The 19,240-nt window shown below is 40.7% G+C and overlaps 1 protein-coding gene across 5 annotated transcripts in view; it reads right to left on the bottom strand.

The window, feature by feature from the left end:
- Nucleotides 1-2: 2 nt before the first annotated feature.
- The window catches only part of PRR16 (proline rich 16), a 157,984-nt gene continuing 138,746 nt past the window's right edge, over nt 3-19,240 (bottom strand). For all 5 annotated transcript variants that reach the window (XM_080973087.1, XM_080973085.1, XM_080973084.1 and 2 more), the window contains exon 3: nt 3-2,775. The gene's annotated coding sequence lies outside the window, so the exon portion shown is untranslated. The remainder of the gene's footprint in view (nt 2,776-19,240) is intronic.

Here is a 19,240-nt window from a genome sequence, read left to right as displayed (position 1 = left end):
AGGAAAAAGGAAAATATATAATTTTATTCAAAACAACTTGAGCATCAAAGGAATCTATGAACTGATAATAACAAAATACTGCACTGGATGGATACAGCGACTCTTCCTGTTTGCAGATTATGGATGAGATTATCAAGCAATTTCTCACTTTTTGATCCCCCAATTCAGCAACGGCATCCTTAACAGAACCATATTGTAACAGTTTGGAAATAAATAAATTTATGCAATGCAATGCAAAAGTCATGTGATATAATGTGTTATGTGTAATTTAAGAATCAAGCCTCCTTACAAATTGTTTTAGCGTCCAGAATCTAAAGCAGGGATGAGCAACGTATAGTCAGTCATATAGTTGCATAAAAAGCCCCATATTATATTTTTGCAACTTGTGGTCAGTTGTTAGAATCCTGAGATTCCAGATTGCATGTAAAAAAAAAACCAAGTAAAGTTTTAGCCCTCATTGTGGTGAAGAGAAGATCATGATGGCAACAAATATTAAAGGCTCAAAATATGTGTATTTTAAGGAATAAAATACTTGTGGGAAGAATCACAAATCTTTGTATCCAAATTAAGTTCTAAGAAATTTGGTCTTAAGAACTGGCATTTGAACTTCATGTGTATGTATATCAAATGAAGGGCAACATAGATAAGAATGAATTGACCTCTCTTTGACTTTCTAGATTGCACTGACAACATTCAGGAGTGACACGTAAGAGAAGAAAGAGTATCACTTGTGAAAGTGTTCCAAGTCCATCAGGTTGAATTAAGCTTTTTTTGCAACAACTTCCGAGCAACTGCAATCAATGTAACATGACCAGTATGGATTGGCATTGATTCTATTTATGAAAATGATATGTGAATAATGGAACCGTGTTGCAGCTCCTGATTGTTCCAGCAAACATTCTGGGCACTGGGAAATTGATGGATAGGTTAGGGCATGCTGGCAATTCTGATCAACCAACCAGACAGCATGCAGTTACAGGGCTTAGGAGGATACTTCACAGCTGATCCTTCACATCCCATTCCAGCTCCATCCTAATCCACGCTGTGTGGCTTGTACCAAGGGCAGTTTAGATGCCCTGCTATAATGCTTTGGAGGGTGTCTCCCATTGCCCTGCTGTACAGGTGCAAATCTAGGACAAACATGGAGCAGAGGCACTATGTAAAGGGCTGGGCATTCCTGCTGACTGAATTATGTACGGCCCCCAATAGTCCTTTCATACATGCAGAGGCCAGAAACTGAACCATATCCTGCACTGTGTACAAGCAAGCTCACCGTTGCCAAAGACGCTGTCCACTCCTGAATCAAAATTATCTGCTATAACTTTCAAGCAAACTACATTAACTAAATACATCCTTGGGAATATTAAAAATAACCTATGTGTTGAGATTAAAAATTAAAATACAGCCTTTCTGGATATCCATACATATTTTCCAGTAGAAATATACTTTATAATTCTACAAACAACATTTTATATTAAAGCTTTCAGTCTGCAAATCATTATGATTTAACATGGCAAAACAAGTGTTTTGGTTCTTGTCTTTAAAACTCCCTTTTTGGTGAAGGAGATTGGAAGGGGCACAACATGGACAAATAATGGGAATCAGCAAAAATAAGTGATTGCAAATGATACAAACACCACATTTATTTAGAAAAATAAACTGAAAATGCCTGTTTGGCTGGTACATTTTCCATGAAGGACAGATAATTGGCTATAAAAATGTTATGTGTCAAATACATAGTAGAAATGTTTTTTTCTCTTTCATTTATCCTATTAACTCGGAGGGTACCGTCAATGTGAGCAGTATAGGTCAATTTCTTTGTTGTTACAATGATACAAAAATGTATTAAAAATTAGATCTGTTCTAAAATCCATGTTAGCCTGTTGATGCTTTTTCTATTATTTTTTTATTATATCTCAGGCTTCAGGAGCAACAATTTGCCTTGTGAGAAAGATTCCAAATGTGACAGGATAGAAGGGCATTAACTTTTCTTCACTTTTGATGATGGGCTTTTAATCTCCTGTAGAAGCCCCTCAAGGTACATCTTCCTGCGGGCAGAAATTTCATGAGGCCATCTGTGCAAATGATGGCCTACACATCATTCCCCTGAATGGAAGTGACAGTGCAAATATTAGAAGTGCATTGAGATGCAATCTGTAACAACTGAATTATTTCGGCAGAGGACAGGAAACAACATCTTTCCAAGCATCTTCGAAGCATTCATCCTTTCTTCATCTATGGCTTTGAATTTGCACAAGGGACAACAACGGCCTTCTCTTTCCACCCACGATGACAAATCTTTCATTGGGACTAAATGCACTGATTGCTCTTGAGTCGTTTAAGTGCTTCATCCTTTCATTCAGCTACATATATTTAAATCTTAAAAAATTGGACACTTGCTGGACCATGTGATTACTAACTGGCTGTTCTCAATTCCTTTGCATCGAAATCCATTCGCAGCAGGATCTGGAGATGGCTGATTCTTTGACGGGGTAAGATCGTTACTCCTTTTTCTTCCTGTGTCAGAGTGAATGGTACTTAAGGCTGTGGCTTTTGTTAGGGCTCAGCTCGTAGCTGCTGGATATGAGTCCGGTGATTTAATGCAGATTACTCCAGTGATCAGTTGTGCTCTGGCTCAAGGGCTCCCGTGCTCTAAGAAGGCTCCCTGTTGTTACGATTAAATATGGCCTGAAAGAAGTTGCTGTGTCGAAACTGTCATGGGAGAAATTGATTAACATGCCTCCAAAGGTTGACATTCCTTCTAGCCCGAAGGAGCTGCAAGGGAACATAGAAACAAAAGAGTGGCAGGTTACAAAACACGTATTATATATATATGCACACATATAGCCAGTTAAAATACCATCCCTTATTGGTGTCCATGCAGCTCTGAATGCTCAAACTGTTGTGAATCTGTCAATCCAACCATCTACTTGTCAGTTGCCAGTGTTCTTCCCCACTAAAAAGGTGCCAGCTTTGTCTCTATGCCTCCTGTTGAGTTCTATGGGCCAAAATAAAAGAGCTGGAATCTTGGAGATCAAACCTGTTTCTGACTCCAGATCCCGAAAAATGTACCCCAATAATGTCCCTCAGAGCATACCTTTCTCTTCTCTGAAACACGCTGAACAGCTGATCTTCATTGTGGACAAAGTAACATGGAAACTTGACTTCAATGGGATTAAGATGCATACTAAACCACTATGATCCCCCCCCCCCAATCAAGTAGTAAAAAAATGTATGAAATAAATAAACACTGCTAGACTCAGAGGTGTCAACTTGAATAAAATATTTGGGGGCAGGTAAGCCTCGCCCCACATAATCGATCACATGATGTGGCACATACACACTATTTGAATGGTGATGCCCATCTACAGTGGAGGGACCAGCCCCCTCAAATCTTTTATGGGGAAGTCATGGGACCTCAGCCCCTAGGAGTTGGCTCCTATGGCTAGAATCTTGGCTTGATCGGTAAAATGCCATTCCAGCGAAATCACATGAGTCACATCTGTTTGTTTCAGGCAAAAATCAGGTGGTATTTTGGAAATGTACAGTGCAATTCCATGAATGGCTGTTCAAAAGATAAGTCCCGCTGAATGCCATGAAACTTACTTCCAGGTAATCGGGGACAGGATTTCAACCCGACGGGGTTTTCCACATATTAAATTTATTTATACGTGGGTTGTCAGAAGTTACACAAGTCAGTCAGCAAACATGACTAGTGCTTGCTTAAAGAGAGCATTCACGGCCGGAGTGCACAGCTTCACACTATACATGCTTGTATTAAAGTTGCACAACTGGAGAATTTATAAAACAGGTACCCGCAAGACCATTCTCATTTCCACTTCACACTTGGGGTGATCTGACATGCCATCTCAAATCCAGTCTCTACCAAGAGCTCAGTGACTAATCACTTATTCATCACAGACTTATCATGGTAGCAGCTTACCAGTAGCAGCTTTTCAGCCAAGGCCTGATCCATGCCCCATACTTCAGACCAAATTTTAATTAAACGCAGCTGTGAATACAGCTACAGTACCTGCTACTGCTTCAGTACCCTGTCCAGGCCCTGAAAGAATCCTTACATATAAAATCAATCCTTAGGCCTTTTATTTTTAAGGAGAGTCTTTGGAAAGTCAAGACCCATTTCAAAGGAAGTTGTACTTCAAACAGAAGCCTTGGTACACTGTTAAATATAAATATTTCAAAAATTCCTTCTATTAAATAATCCATTGGAGTAGCCCATTCTTTTGCTCAGCCTCTTTCTGTGATAATGCTCTGCACACACCACAAGGAAAGCTGTGGTCTGCTGAATCAGGACTATCTTCAGAAACCGTGTGATCACCTAGCTGGACAGCTGAGATACACTCCTTCCAAAATCTTCCCAACCCTGAATACGGCATGTCCAATTTCAACATGCTTTGTTTGTTTAAATTGTGCACAGGAAGATTTTTAGTGAGCCTAAAGAGAGATGACCAATGCCTTCATGTCCTAGTTGTCATGCATACATACATATGTCATTTTATTTGTCTATTGCCTTTCCACAGTTAAAACCATGATCAAGGCGGCTTACCAAAAAAATGCATAATTCAAAACTTAACAAAAATAGTCGTGAACAATAATAAAACATCAAAAAGTGTGCTATCAATTTTTTTAAATTATACCTAAATTACACCCTCAACAAAATTGCCTGACCAATACCCCAGCCCAAGAGTGTTCAGGAGCCTCAGCTTCTATAGCAGGAGTCAATTAGGGTTCCACTATCCCGGGCCAGGTGGGAAAAGGCCAGCAAGGCAGGGAGCAGGTCTTCCATGACTCACAGCCAAGATGTCAGCTTCCCACAGACATCAGGTTGGAAACTGTGGGAAACAGGGTGCTGAGCGAGATGACGGTGTCTGAGTGTGTGATGGGGCAGACCTATGGAGCCACCCTCTCAACACCTGTGCTGTGGCTGCTTACTTGAAAAGGGTTGAGATGGGATGAGCTTGTGGGCACACAGTTGCACCAACATGCAATGGCGGGGCTTCATGCTCTGGCACCGGGGGGAGGAGAGCAGGCGGGGGTGTGGCTGGTGCGTGTTCCAGGGGTGTGGCATGCCGCCCGCAGGGGCGTGGCATGTGTCCCCGGGCGTGGCGTGCAGCCTGCAGGGATGTGGAGCCCGTCCTGGGGCATGGCGCGCCACCTGCGGGCACATTGCGCCCAGCAGGATTGCACTGCCAGGGGTGGTGCGCTCCCCCCGCCCCCCTCTTCCTCTGCCAGTGCCAACATGCAGCTCCAATCTCAGAACTGTCTGGCACCAATCCCATCAAACAAGCAGCAAACAAACTGCCTTGCCTACTGTCAAATAGGTCTTTTATCTGGCACCTCTATCATATACTATTGATGAATCTAGCTAGTAGCAACTTTTGAAGGACTTAAGAGACAGGCCTTGACCAGTTGTGCTACCCGCTATCTGCAAAATGGAAATGTCAGGGATTAATAAACCTTGCACTTATATGTTTTCTACCACTGAATTTTGTGCAAACAAACAGGGACGGTCTAAGAATTACACTCGAAAGCAGGGATTCATGTACATCTGTGATGGCTGGGAGAAACGAAACAAACACAAACATGCCACAGCACTGACAACCTGCCGACCTGGGTGCATTCTAGGCTGACGTGAAAGATGCTGAGTTTACAAGTTTTGAAAGGCTGCGGAAACTTGCAACTGTCTGGGACCAGAAAGTAAATGTGCGTTCTTTACAGCTCACTTATTATCATCAATAATGAATATTCTGTAATTGGATCTTAGTTAAAAATTCTGTTGATGCAAGGAGCCAAGAGAGAATCCATAGCACTTCCCTGCAGCTATTTTGGTTCTTTGTCTCGAACAGGGGTGTTACATAGCAACATTTCCCCCTTCAATAAAACAGGGACTAGGATTCTCAACTCAAGACAAATTTTCAGAACGATGCATACAGTAATTGGTGAAGTTTCCCGCCACAAGCTCGTGATTAAATTGACATAATAGGAACACATGCGGGCGTTAATTATTGCAGCATCATCCAATTCCGCAAGGAACTTTTGAACAGATGGATGTAGTTTTAAACATACATTAAAAAATAATGATATGACATTGCAATTATGTTGGTATGTAGCCCTGCTGAAGAAACTTTGAGAACTCTTTTGGAGCTTTACAACTTTCTTTCTTTCTTTTTTTTTTTTTGGAAGGATTGTGATTTATTTATTTTTTACTCCCGATAAGAATTAGATGACATTTGCAGGGTGCATCTTGCTAAATTTCAGAAGTGGTGCAGTAATATCTCCATGACAGTTTTGGGATGGGTAAAAAAGAATCACTCAAACTTTCCTAGTGTTTTGTGGTCAATAGTAGACATAAGATAGATGCCATTGGGTAAAAAAACCTGATGAACTATGGACAACTAAGTCTATGGGGCTTTTTCTGCCTCACACATTTAAAATTGATTTGGCAGCAGCAAGAACTAAAACTAACTTGTTTTCCGCTTAACGGCATCCCCTCTGAATAGAAGGTTGATCCAAGAGTCACAACAGTGCTCTTTGTAGTACTTCAGATTTAAGCAAATTCCAATCCTCTTAAGTATAGAAAATAACAATTTGTTCTCTTTTAAATAAACCAACTTGCCTTCATCAGTTCTGCCTTATCCTTGTATGATTGAACACATGTGAATGTGTGAATTCATAAACAGGCTGGAACCAACATGTTGCCCCAATATATCCTCTGCTATGAAGCCTGCAGTATCGTGGTGCTTTATGACTGACCATTTATTGAATTTCTATCCCACCTTCCCTCCCAAAGGACTCCAGGGTTTCAAACAGACCAAAGAACCTTAGTATAATCCTTCCATATTGTAAGTGCAAAAACTGAGTGTGCAGAGTATTAAGAATTGGGCTGCTGCATAAGAACATACAGCTCTGACTGCTATTTTCCCATTCCCAGAGTGATCAGAAGTGAAATGAAATCAGAACTGTATTGAAAAGAACAAACAAGTCATCTTGCTCTCATATCAAATGTGAATTGCAAAATGTATTTCTTCAGCCCCCACTAAGGCAGATGGGCAAGTTTTGTAGCACAAATTTGAGTGCTGGGAGAGTAGCCACTAGTATCAAAGGCTATTAAATATGCTATACCAAAGCCTGGAAAGAAGGTCATTTTGCATAATCCAAGAACACCAATATTTTCACAACCTAATATTTGTACAGCCAACAAGCATCATTATACTAAACTGGATCTATGCATAGCTTGTTTCAAAGAAACTCAAGAGTTTTATAATCCCACAACAACCCATAATTGATGGTTAGGCTGGGAGGGAGTGACTTGACAAGGTCCTCTAACAGTGCAATCCTATATATGTCTAATCAGACGTCCAGATCAGCAGGTACAGGGTTGTAGCCTATGAAATCTTCAAAGCTCAGTGTAGATATGAACCAGAAGTCTTGTTCAATATTACATTTATCCTAAGTCAAATGCTTTGAATTGCAGCTGGACAGGGAAAGGCATTTGACAATTTCGTCTTCTATATTCATCTACCCAGAGCAACGCTTCAGTGAAGACAAATGGTAGGTGGAAGCCCATAAATGTTGTTTACCTCAGAGCCCAACATTTATCTCATTCTCCCCAATTTCTGCCAATTCTTTTCTCTCTTCTCCAAGCAGAATACACATCATTTAAGCACTAAGCAAGATAGAAACTGCTCTAGCAACATGCGGCAGTGCAAGGAGAGAAGATTGGTTTCACAAAGTTTTAGTTTCCAACAATAGCTATATTGTTATACTTCCTTTTTAAAATGTGCTGTTAGAAAGTTACCCAGACTGTTTGAAACCCTTCTGAGTGGAGCCTACCTTCCAAATGATAAGGAAATCTGCCTTTGTCGAACCTAAGCCTTTCAGGGATTCAGTGCAAACAAATGCAGGATTACTTAAGTGGGTTAACCCCATCCCAATGGTGGTTAGTGCTCACTAGATCTGGTGGGATTACTGGGAGGTCATGGGAATGGGGCCAATGAGAAAATGGATGTGTGGCCTGGTTCCAGTTTTCTCTCTATCCTCCTCCCTTGCAAAGATATATGAATATATAAGCATGACAGTTTTACAAAATAGTACTTAGCTAAACTAGATTGTGTCTTACTTTGCTTCAGGAGTCCCCACTTTCACGGCTGCTTATCTGATAGGAAAAATGTTGTGTGGCCTCTACCTCTTCTGTTTCTCTCCCTACCCTCCACTCTTGCAAAGAAATAGTGATCGCTTAACTATTGCAGTGGTTAAACCACTAAGCCTAGGACTTGCCGATCAGAAGGTCAGTGGTTCGAATCCCCACGATGGGGTGAGCTTCCATTGCTTGGTCTCTGCTCCTGCCAACCTAGCAGTTCGAAAGGACATCAAAGTGCAATTAAATAAATAGGTACCGCTCCGGCGGGAAGGTAAACGGCGTTCCCGTGCGCTGCTCTGGTTTGCCAGAAGTGGCTTAGTCATGCTGGCCACATGCCCCAGAAGCTGTATGCTGGCTCCCTCGGCCAGTAAAGCAAGATGAGCACCACAACCCCGGTGTCGGCCACGACTGGACCTCATGGTCAGGGGTCCCTTTACCTTTACCTTTAACTGTTGCAGTGGTAGTTAGTGCCTAAGTAAGCTATAAAGTCCTACGCTTGTCTTCAGGATAATCCCCACAGAACACAGTGGGGTTTACGAACAAAATCAAATAGGACTGTGTCAGCAACCACCACTGCTTATAAGAATAATCATAATTTTATTATTTATACGCTGCCCATCGGACTGGATTGTCCCCACTCTGCTTGCAAAGTTTGTTTTAAAAAGGAACAAAACAGTTCAGTTCATCCAAATGCACATTTTAGTTTGTAATGCAAAGAGCAGAGAAGGGACTGTACTATAGCTTTGTGGAGTTTTGGCAGGTGGCCAATGCCCCAACTGCACTGAGTGAAGGCCCTTCATTGCCTACATACATTGATACAGAACATTGCAACTTACATAGTGAGTAGTGCTCCTTATAAGGCACACATCACCCCAGTGCACTGGCTGCAAATTAGGCACTCAAACAGTTTTAAGATCTTGCTATTTGCTTTAAATAGCTCTGGACCAGGTTACCCGAAACACCCACTGCCCGGTATGAGCATCAATACCAGCCATTTTCCTGGTGATTATCGGCTTATGGTAAGATGGAGAAAAGCTTTTTCACCTAGTGGCGCCCATGTTGTGGAATGCTCTCCCTGCTGATAAACAAGAGGCGCCACTGGCCTTCTACTGGATCCCGAAGACGCAGTTGCTTAGACAAGCATTCCCCCGGTCTCCCGATCGAATGGTTTTAATTGCTTTTTTTATAGTTATGCTGTTTTAATGGGCTTGTTTTATTGTACATTTTAATTATTGATACCTTTAATGTTTGGGTGAAATAGTTTTATTGTGTATTTTAATTACATGGGGATGTATTTTTTATAATTGACTTTACCCTTTCAAATTAATTAATTAATTAATTATAGTCATGGTATTGTTGCCTTGTTTGCTTTGGGGAGCTCGTACATGTTAGGAGAAGAAGGAAGAATACAAATAACAAAATCAGTATCAGTCGAAGTACTGCCATAGATTTGCTCCTCCCAAAAAGCAGCTTTTCAGTCTATAAGATAACAGCTTCTACTTAAAGAATTACCATTTGTTTTAGAATAGGAATGTTTCTGGTTAGAAAGGAAAAGAAGCGGGTGGCTCTCAAACTCCACCTCTATGAGTTTTGCCCAAACAAGATTGTCCTGATTGGATGTGACCCCGCCCCCAGTTCACTACTACCCTGTTCAAGCTTAAGCGATTGGTGGGGGGGAATCTTTGCTACTATGACTGTAGCATGGCAGGGACACTTAATAGCTGAAGGATAAATGGAAGCTCTTTATTCAAGGAATGTGCTCAGTGTAAGTATTGAAAAGCTTCTGAACATTACCTGTTTTATTCAGCTGATACATTTCTGATGCCTACTGTTCACAAGCTCTTGGGCTTCGTAATAGGATTAGTGAAGTTTCTATTGGTTCTGAGGAAATAACCAATTTTCCACTCATCGCTTTGAACACCCACATGAATATGTAGCAGCTTCCTGGCCACTTCCCTACTTGGTGCTCTGATGAATGGGATTTTAATAAAAATGGGGACTTGAATAGCAGTAGGCTGGACTAGATGTTCTATATATTGCATTCTGTAAGGCTGGGATGGGGAACCCTCCTGTGGCCCTCCACATGTTACTGAACTCCCCAACTCCCATCAGCCCCAGCTGACATAGCCAATGGCCAGAGATGTTGGGGTTTAGTCCAATGATATCGGAGGGTCACGGGCTTTCTAGCCTTACAGTAGCTATTTAGAACAGAATAGTATGAAGAGTGAATCCTGCTGTTTGCATATTATAAGGTCCGAGAGCCCTTTCAGTGCTTCGGTACGAGCGAGAGTCCCCCCCCCTCCCAGAAATGTATTTAAGGCTTTTCAACCAAGCCACAGATGGTACTCTTGCTGCTTCAAAGTCCTCACAAAGCATTTCATTCTCTGCATGAGACAGATTGCTGAACCTGTCAGAGAATGCTGGCAGAGGATCTGATTAACAAAGAAGGTTAGATGGCAAAAATCAATGCGGTAGCATAGAAGAAGCTACTACACTGAACTAACAGTATGGACTGTCAAGCAATGCATTTTGTTACATTTCCTTACATCCAGGAATGGTTTGTTCGTAGGCTTGCATCGGAAAGAACTTGCTCAACAAACAAGGAAAGCTAAAAATTAAGAGCATCAGTAAGGTGTTTTGTTTTGTTTTTCCAAAGGATTTGGGGCTATGGGTTTTTCCATATGTCTATAAACTCCCTTGATATTTGTTAGCACCTCAACCTTTGATTCTGCTCCTTATAAGTATCACCAGTTTTTGATGATCTGTTATACATGGGTGCGTCCAGTGACTTCAATAGATTTGCCTGCACACAACTGTGAGTAGGTCCACAGCATCTGACTGCATCCTTTGAAAACAATGGAGGTACTCATGTATGAAGGGAAATTATTGATGGGGTCTCTGAAAAGCATGCATTGTTAATACATCTGTATGCGTCTTTTCCTAAAGCCATGTATTTTATTTTTTAAAAAAAGTTTAAAAGTGTATGTTTTAACATGCATGCACGTACGCAGAAAATAGTAAGAGTCAGGTCTGTCCTAAGACTTGTAGACTCAAATGCTGAATGCAGCCAGAACGCAAGTGGAATGATTATAATCCAAAGCAAACATAAAGAAATAAATTTCCTGTTGAGGTTTATAATCTACTGTCAGGAGCATAAGTCAGTTGATCCGCTCCTACAGTATGAACAGAAAATGTGCCTGATCAGGCAGGGCATCATGCCAGGGAGCAAGCAAGCCTGAAGGAACAAAATGAGCTAGCAAGGTGTACAGCCTACAAGCTGGAAACAGGGAAGTCTGGCTTTGCTAGTGATAAATTGCTCAGATTATGAGTTAAGAAGGAGATGCTGTGATGAAACAGGTGGATTTGAGTCACTGAATGCGCTGGTAAACGGACTTCAGAATTGTGGGATCTACTTTGGAGGTGAAAAAAGGGGGGGACTAAAACCATGAGATCCACAAATGAGAATCTGGTGTAAAAGCCCAGGAGTTCATGGTCCTTCCAAACAAAAATACATTATTGGTTAACCCAGCCTTCATCATTTCAGCAACAGAATGTGTTGGGAGGTGGCATTTTGTTCTGGGAGGCAGAAATTCTTGTCTATTTCAAAATCACCAAGAGATTAACCTTTTGTCTACCCACTCAATAGATTTTAATCAATTACAGCAAATATTATATGCATTTGCCTAATAAAGATTGGCTGCTCTTGCCTACTTCTATCCAGTGAAAAATGCTGGATATAGACATTAGAAGCTTTTGGTGCCGGTGTCAAGGGAACAGGTAAGGAAGTTTGCTGATCACAGAAGAACCAAATATGGCTGCGTGCATGTAAGGTGGTTGAGAAACCCAGAATATTTTGCTGTATCACAGCACTGCCTAACATATTTACATGCCAGCCATTCCTATAACAAATGATCCTTTGGTGCCAGTCTGGGCAAGAGAATCTAGCTCACTTCTGGAAAGGGAAACTTTGGTTTGACATTCCTCAACCTGCTAGTAAAAACTAAACTTCTCTTTCAAGACAGGGTAGAGGGTCTTCCAGCACTGACAGTATCAAGTTATCTTTCACTAATGATTTGATGATGTCTTCAAGAGCAGTAAAACACACATCAGCAATAAGGTAGGAAGGTGTTTGGTTTTTTGATCGCAGGCTGTATACCCAAGTGGATAACTAAGAATGACGGTGATTGTGGATGACCAATCCCCTAGTGTGTCTGGATTTACAGTGGTACCTCGTGTTACATATGCTTCAGGTTACATACGCTTCAGGTTACAGACTCCGCTAAGCCAGAAATAGTGCTTCAGGTTAAGAACTTGCTTCAGGATGAGAACAGAAATCATGGCGGCGCAAGGGCAGCGGGAGACCCCATTAGCTAAAGTGGTGCTTCAGGTTAAGAACAGTTTCAGGTTAAGTACGGACCTCCGGAATGAATTAAGTACTTAACCCGAGGTACCACTGTACTAAACTGAAGCCTATCATTCATGCTTTCTCCTAAAATGAATTAACCCAGAAAAACAGAGCAATCTAAAATCCAAAGTTAACAACTAAACATACTTTACATAATTTCCATTAACCATTTCCATTTATAACCTCACCCCCGTTTTTCAGACAATGTGCATAAAGAAAAAACCTGAAAAATGTGATGCATAATCAATCTCAATAAGGCAAGCATGAAAATGTGGAGGGAAAAAATAAAGGTCGTGTCTTTTATGAGGTCTCCTAAGATACTGTGAATATATATGAATCAACCTTTAGATTGGATTTTGTAGGGGAGAAAATTATCTGCTTATTGCATTTGTAACATGCCTTTCTTCCCTGATGAAACTCAAGGTGGCAAATTGGATTTCAAAGGTTGTTTTCCATGCTGGCACTCCTCCTCCCAGTGCTGCTGAGTTTCAACTATGTTGAACTATGTGTCTTTCCCCTATTCTCAGTGGGATACCTCCAATGGTGGTGGAAGAGAATATAAGTCTATTTCTTAAATTATTTCTTCATATGGAGAAGCAGGTACAAAAAAGCTCTCAAGCTTAGTCTTGGAACAACTTTCATATCAAGAATTGCTATTTTTTATTCTGAACTTAAGTCCACAATCCACAGAGGTGCTTAACTTTTTTCTCTTCTGCAACTTCTATTATGGCAGTCACATTTTTTTAAAAGTGGATATGATACATTTCAATATTACTTAAGCAGGTGGAAACTGTGGCTTGATTTAAGATAAGTAGGTGTTTCTCAAAACAATATTGCCAACTCTGCTTAAGTAAAATCAAAGACAGATGTCATCAAAAGCTTGGAGCCTGTTCATTTATCACAAAAGAAATGTAGTTCTATGCAAGATCTCTGGCATGGAAAAGGAGGTCTTGTTATTTCTGCAGAAAGTGCTTTTTTCGGAGGGGGGACGGGACGATGATGACGCAGGGGTACACATACCCCTAAACATTTTTTGAATCTAAGTTTGGCCTCATTGAGGGGCAGTATTTCAATGTGATTAGGAAAATGAGAGTATCCCTAAACATTTTTTAAAGAAAAAAGCACTGTCTACAGCAGTTAACATGAACATTTGTTCTTCCAACACAGCTTTAAGAACATGTGGGTGTTTACATCTGCAATAAGTGACCAGGACAGGGCTCAGAAACCTCTGTGATGGCTCAGTGATAAATTGTTTGGTATTACTTTATCATTGTAAGCCACGTAACAGTCTTTCGCAAATGTAGCAAGAAGTGTTGACAATGTGAACAATCAACCAGAAACAAAAAGCTACCAGTATCTTTAAGTTATTATCCCCCACCCCGTTTAGGATAGATGTTATCAGTATGCTGTCAACATCCAGCCCTCCCCCCGCCTTTCCATATGATTCCAGCAGAAATGCAGTAGTCCTGAATCACTATCTGAAACTGAGAGTTGAAGATATACTAAGAAAGCTTGCTCCAAACAGGATTTTTGGCAGTAAGGACTGCTGACTCTGGAATAAGGGTGCATCCTGCTCTGGATGAGGATGGTACTTTGGAAGAAGCAGGGATATAGTGTGAATGTCTCTCCTGGATCCTGCTGTGGTTAGGAGACCTTTTGCTCAGGTTTGGCTAGTGTACTCACTGCAGATTGAGATGGCTGGTCTTGCCACAGTTACATATGCTCAGGTTTCTCCAAGCCATTCCAATATCCTCTGCGTGACACTGACCTTGAAAAGTGTACTGCAACTGTTGCTTTGAGGACATCACACTGATTTCAAATCAGCTGCACAGGATCGCAATTTGTTTCCAGGCTCAGTTCAAGATGCCAGTTTGTCCTCAAAGTTTATCCAGTTTCATTGTGCGTTTTTAAAATTCTTTATTTATTGTTTACGGCTACTTTTGTTATGTTGCAGTTACGTATTTCCTTCATGTCGTAAGCTGCCTTGAGCATGACTACGGAAGGGCAACATAAACATAAAATTATGTATGTATGTTCTTACCTTTAAGAGTTCAAATGCTTAAGAATAACCATCTCCTCTAGAGATGCAAATTAACTTACTCAATTTTTAAAAGTTTCACTGTTTTCTTCAGTCGCCATCACTGAAAGTGGTGCTATGGATTAATATAGCACGGTAAGGTTTGCAGCACCTTGTATCAACAGGTTTTACTCCCTGATAATGGGCATCCCTGGAGGGGGTGGGGAACAGGACCTGGCCATAGGTTTACAAACCCTGGTAAAAATCTAGATTAGATTACATTAATGCACTGTACCATGGGTGGCCAGAAATGTCAAGTGGTTTAATATGTAGCAGAAAGGCTCCTAACTTGCATGGATACTCAAGGACAGCCTCCTCCCTGTTAAAAAAAATGGTCTCCAATAAATGGAGAGGTAACTTTTGAAGTAGGGGGGTCTCCTGTGCTCATGGGGGTTCCACCCCATATGCAGAATGGGAGTTCTAAAGCACATGGGGAGTTTTCACAAATACAAGAGGCTGCTTGCTTCAGATGGTCATCCTTCAGGGGTTGGAGGACAACTGGAATAGCGGCAAGGTGGAGCTAACACTAATCTCCATGGGGGTCCCAATACATGTATATGCAACATGGAACCAGAATGCCTTCAGCGTGACATACAGTGATGTATGCTACCAAAGGAAATGGAAGATAGCTGTAGGTAACAGCATGGCTAGGGAATATTTATTCCAAATAGAAACACGTAAAGAGCTCCTTTGTAGATACTAATTCAGGACCCATATATATTTAAGTATCCTTAAGAAGAACCAGTTATTTCATGCTGGTGTCAAATTATTCAAACTGACCTAGATTATGTTGTCTGTTATCAGCTACAATTAACAAATTATCTCATAACAAATGAATTTTGTAATGTCCAAATTATGTAACAGATATTATATTTTGCTTATACACCTTGATGGATTCATGCTACAGTCCTGTGAACGCTTATCCAAATACAATGGGATTTGTTTCTGAGTAAACTCACAATGGATTGAGTTGTCATTTCTCTCTCTCTCTCTCTCTCTCTCTCTCTCTGTGTGTGTGTGTGTGTGTGTGTGTGAGAGAGAGAGAAATATGTAACACTTACCATGAATTCCATATACAGTGGTACAACGAGTTACAAACGCCTCAGGTTACAAACGCTTCAGGTTACAATCTCTGCTAACCTGGAAGAGTTACCTCGAGTTAACCTGGAAGAGTTACCTCAAGTTGAGAACTTTGCCCCAGGATGAGAACGGAAATTGTGTGCCGGCGGTGCAGCAGCAGCAAGAGGCCCCATTAACACGCCTCTAGTTAAGAACAGTTTCAGGTTAAGAACGGACCTCTGGAACGAATTCAGTTTGTAACTAGAGGTACCACTGTATATTCAACTTTATCAGAATGAAACTGAAAAGAGATATTTTACTGCTGCTAGGAATGTTTTCTTCAACACTCATTTCAATTACGCTGTTCTAAATAAGCAACAAAAAGCAAATTCCTGAATTACTGCCAGCAGCATCAAATAGTCTGGGCCTGTCAAAGTGAAAGACGGCAAGCTAGAAAACAGAAAGAACACTGTATTCTTTCTCTCTATCTCTGAAAGACAAGCATTAAAGTCTTCTATGATACCAAATATTCAGCACCAACACTATCTCTGATAAGGGATAATGCTCTGGGGAGGGGGAAGAAGAAGAAGAGTTTGGATTTGATATCCCGCTTTATCACTACCCAGAGGAGTCTCAAAGCGGCTAACATTCTCCTTTCCCTTCCTCCCCCACAACAAACACTCTGTGAGGTGAGTGAGGCTGAGAGACTTCAAAGAAGTGTGACTAGCCCAAGGTCACCCAGCAGCTGCATGTGGAGGAGCGGGGAAGCGAACCCGGTTCACCAGATTACAAGTCTACCGCTCTTAACCACTACACCACACTGGATCTAGGAAGGGAAGAGGGAGCAAAGGGTTCAGACACATTTGCACTGTCCACATGTCCCAGTGCCCCACAAGCTGAAGGCACACCACTGGGATACACACCCCGATGTTCACCATTCACAGACACATTTATCTTAAGGCTTCAAAAGGACTCGAACCAATGGATTCAAGTAACAAGAAGGGAGATTCCGACTAAACACCAGAAAGAACTTTCTGACAGTAAGAGCTGTTTGACAGTGGAATGGTCTCCCTTGGGAGGTTGTGGCCCCTGCTTCCATGGAGGTTTTTAAGTAGGGTTTGGATGACCATCTGTCATGGATGATTTAGCTGAGATTCCTGCATTGCAGGGGGTTGGACTACATGACCTTTGGGGTACCTTCCAACTCTACAATTCTATGATTCACCATCTATGCCCTTACCCGCCCCCCGCCCCCGCCCCCGCCCACAGACCCAAACAGCAAGCAGTACAGATCAGTTGATAAAACTTGCCACAGAAGCCAATTATCTGAGAATTTATGTTAGACGACTTTGAGACCACTTGCTGGAAACTTCCTTCATCCTTGAAAGGTGACTTGAACTTAGGAAGTAATGAAAACCAAATTTCATGTAATTTTAAATTACTACAAAAAGGTTTCAACTTGGGAAGCAATCAGACTGCAGCTCTTATGTAATTTTAAGCTATTTGCATTGCTACTTGCCTAAAGCACCTGATCTATCTCTTATTGCTCATCCAGTATTAAAATCTGCACACTCTCATCTAGTCTGAATATTCTGTGTGATAGTACTTTGACTATCTCATCATATTTATGCATTTCCATTTCTCAAAGGAGAACTGGGCCATATATAAAATGCATGCTCTGATGGCAGATGAACAGAACTATAAGATCTGATCCATCTTTAGGAATACATTTGTAACAGTTATATTAAAAGGATATACAGTACAAGATCCCTGCAAATGTGAAATAATGTTATGGGAAATTGTTTGAAAAGTAAAGAGGTACTCAACCTTTTGGGTGTAATAAACCACAATGAAAATTACAGCCAACAACAAATTTTATGGCAGCAATATTTACTTAAAGATAAGTTCTTACTGCAATGGATGGGATATGGAGTATAATAACTTATACATTCTGATCACCTGTACGTCTCTGTCTTTTCCTTAACAAGACAAATGCCATTTTTGGGAAGGGGCAATTTTCATTGGAAAAATAACATGGGAGAAGGGTTAACCTGCCAATTCCATCACGAATTTCCTAATCTGGATTAAGGCTGGCCAAAATTGAGAGACAGGATATCCAATTTCCATTTCCAATTTATCTAGTTTATGAAACTTGTGAATGATTGCAAATAGCTTATTAGGAAATAGGAGAATCTAATGTAGAAAAGAAAAGCAGCTGGAAAGGCTTACTGCCATTCAGCAACAGTTATTGCTTTGCTCAGTAAAGCTTGGTGTTTCATTCTGCAAAACTGCGCTTAATCACCCTGTTCTCAGACTTTGCTGGTCCATGAGTATAATTTACTAAGTATTTTCTATGCAGGAGGAAGAAGAGTGCATCGGTTTAATCCTTTCATGCCCTGCTGATGGAGTGTGTACAAATTTTTGAGTGACAGAGGATTCTTCATTTAGGAGACAGGAAAGATCATGGATTTTCAGTTACACGCAGACCAAGTTTGTGTTATGCCCCTATATGGTAGTCACTTAATTAAACAATTTTTCATCAATATATCAAACCAAAAGAGGGTTAAACGTGTGGGGGGGGGGTTAAGTTGCAATTTTCTACTCATCTGGAAGTGTTCCACTGACATCAGGGAGACTTACTTCTGAATAGATATGCATATGATTGTTCTGCAGAACACAGATCCATAAATATCATTGTCCCATTCAATGTACTTTCTGTATTGGTAACTAATATTATACTGTATTACTACATACAACATGGACAATCAACAGCCATTTAACAAAATAATGTATTCAAAGACTTGCTTATATTCCATATATTGCTTGCCATTATTCTAAAGTATAAAATTCATGCTGGCAGGTTGACTATCTGGCTTATACACTATTATCAATGAAAGGAACGTCATTTTCAATTGTCATTGTTTGGGGAAAAGGTATGACTAGATTAGCTCTAAAATGCATAAATGATTATTTGGTACAACCAAGACTCTGTGGATATGTTTTTGTTCAAAAGCCTTACAAAGTAAGTTATGTAAATGACAGTTCCTCTCCCTTCAGTATTAGTCTGAGAATATCATTGCAGGTCAAAGATGAAAAGCAGCCCAATATGATGCTTCCATCTCTCCAAACTTATTTTCTTTATTTTAAAAATATGTGACACAAATCTGTTCTAGCCTACTGGTAAATAAACTTCATTTGTTCTGGTTCAGCACTTTCTCTATATTTCTAACAAGCCCAAAGCCAACATACAAATAGTGATGCACTTTTCCGACTTCCTACAATAAATGTGTTGAAATTTTACGTTTCTTATGAGCGAAATTTGCCAGTACTCGGTTCATTCTGTTGTTCAGTAATAACGTGCTCTATTTTACTAATAAAAGCGATCACATGAAGTGTGTATTGCTTGAGTGTTTCTTTTCCACTCTTCTGCCATAGTTAATGGTTCCTGAGCTTGTCCATTTTCCTTCTGATGTCACCAGCACAGTCTGTAATTTCGTCTTGTTTGGTAAGTTCAGCAAAAGCAGCAGGAAGTCAAGCT

The sequence above is a fragment of the Podarcis pityusensis genome (assembly GCF_964106645.2).
Source record: "Podarcis pityusensis genome assembly, chromosome: 11".
NCBI lineage: Eukaryota > Metazoa > Chordata > Lepidosauria > Squamata > Lacertidae > Podarcis > Podarcis pityusensis.
The sequence above is the reverse complement of the archived record's forward strand: the minus strand, read 5'-3'. Positions and strand labels throughout refer to the sequence as shown.